This window comes from Bison bison, unplaced genomic scaffold (genome assembly GCF_000754665.1).
Source record: "Bison bison bison isolate TAMUID 2011002044 unplaced genomic scaffold, Bison_UMD1.0 scf7180017864537, whole genome shotgun sequence".
In the NCBI taxonomy this organism is placed as follows: domain Eukaryota; kingdom Metazoa; phylum Chordata; class Mammalia; order Artiodactyla; family Bovidae; genus Bison; species Bison bison.
Window position 1 is genome coordinate 7,383,117 of NW_011495085.1, and position 2,304 is coordinate 7,385,420.

General features: G+C 37.3%; 1 protein-coding gene across 1 annotated transcript in view; it reads right to left on the reverse strand.

Annotated features, from left to right (window-relative positions):
- TEX11 (testis expressed 11) overlaps positions 1–2,304 on the reverse strand; it is a 191,742-nt gene that overhangs the window by 167,997 nt on the left and 21,441 nt on the right. The window lies entirely within an intron of this gene.

Consider the following 2,304-nt stretch of genomic DNA (forward strand, 5'->3'; position numbering starts at 1 on the left):
AGATAAGAAATAAACTGAGGAATGTAGCATGAGTTACAACGTAATCACAAGTTAAGTATAGGACACATAAGAGGAAGTAGATAATAGTAAAGCCATTCTGAGAGAATTGCTGAAGCAGGAACTCTGTTTGTAGGGCAACAATGATTTCTGGAGACAATAAATCTGGGTGTGGTGGGGGGACTAAAAATGTCAAACCTCTGACCTAATGCTTTTGTCAAAGTATAAAAGAAAACCTGAAGCTTGAAATAAACATGTAGCCCCGCACCTTGAGTCAGAGGCTACATCATTGTCCACCGACACCGCTTACCCCTTCAGGCTGATTCCCTGGCTGCTGGAGCTGGACTCCGGCACATGTCCTCCATAACCTAGTCTTTTTACTTTTTCTCCCAAAAACTTAACATCAGAGTAATTATATCACTGTCCTATCAACACAACTTGTTCATTCCTATCTGTGTACCTTTATTCATACAAACCAGTCAGTCCTAAAGGAAATCAACCCTGAATATTCACTGGAAGGACTGTTGCTGACACGGAAGCTCCAATACTTGGGCCACCTGGTGTGAAGAGCCAACTCATTGGAAAAGACCCTGATGCTGGGAAAGATTGAGGGCAGGAGGAGAAGGGGGCAACAGAGGATGAGATGGCTAGATGGCACCACTGACTCAGTGGACATGAGTTTGAGCAACCTTCAGGAGATAGTGAAGGACAGGGGAGCCTGGCATGCTGCAGTCCATGGGGCTGCAAAGAGGACACAACTTAGTGACTAAACAACAAGAAATTCATAGTTGGCTTCAACAGATATACCTCCTCCCCTTATCTTTATGTAATTCAAATTCAAATTCAACCTCACCAAGAACATACATGCAATTTTCAACAACTACTACATTCTTCATTATCTTTCTCTTCTTTGAATTCCTGTATTCACTAAGTTTCACATAACTGAACAATTAATTATGCTACTTTGTATTATTTATCTTTTGTTTTTGTTGTTACTCTTATTTCCCAACTAGGCTTCTTGATATCAAAGATCGTACCTTACTCAATTTATGTAGCACTCACATTACCTACCAAAGTGCTAAGTAAAGAATACATATTCAAATAATAAGATTCATTTTACTATGTCCTGTTCTAGGAACAAGGGGAGCAAAGATTTTGGCAGCTTCTTTTGGGGTTTATCTTTCTATCAGGTCAACCAGATGAAAAAATGAATCAATCTCATAGCATCAAAAGAATAAAATTTGCAATAAGTTGGCTTCTGGCAAGAGATCTCTAGAGGCAATAGTTGATCCTGGGTGGTACTACTGCCTGAGACCAATATACCATAGCTCTGGCCTAAATCTCCCAGTGTGCTATAGTGACGACAATACAAGTTATATACCTACCATTCTTATCATAAACATATTGATAGCAAATGACTAAAAGGAATAATAACTGGAAAAAAATTTAAACTCAGTTTGTGTACAATAATGGTACACAATTGTATTTTAGTTTATTCGTTTATTTTCTCCAGTGCCACTTTTTCCCCCTATGGTTTCAAATTTCCCTGATGAGCTCTGCTTTAAACAGATTATTTATTTGGCATGGCCATCATTTCACTAACTATTCTGCAGCTAATTGTCATGCTTACCTCCATCTCTCTCACATAGTATCCCCATCCCACAACTGACCTAATGATGACTTTCGCATGAAGTATTATTTGATATGTTTCATCAAAAGCACATGGAGTTAATATTTGACTCAAAATTTCCCAGAAAAACAAATGGTATTTAGAGGGAAATATTAACATCCAGAATAAAGCAACTTAAAGAAGTTGCCTTTTTTGATATTTTAGAAAGCAATTTAACAATATGTAAAAAGAGCCAAAAATGTTCTTATCTTTTGACACAGTTAATTGTTTTACTGAAATAATCTAAAATATGGAGGGGATAATCTCTGCACTTAATAGTGTTCCTCATATCATTATTTACAATAGTGAAAAATTAAGAACAATATAAGCACTCAGTAATAAAGAAATATATAGATAAATTACAATAAATCTACTAGATGGAATGTTATTCAGTCATTTAAGACAGTGATCATGGACCTCCCTGGTGGCCCAGTGGTTAAGACTCCACCTGCCAACACAGGGGACATAGGTTCAATTCTTGGTCCAGGAAGATTCTACATTTCTCAGGACAACTAAGCCTGCATGCCACAACTACTAAAGTCCACACGCCCTGGAGTCACAAAACAATAAATACTGTTATGATTCCACTTATATGAGGTACCAAGAGTAGTCAAACTTATGGAGATAAAAAGCAGAAT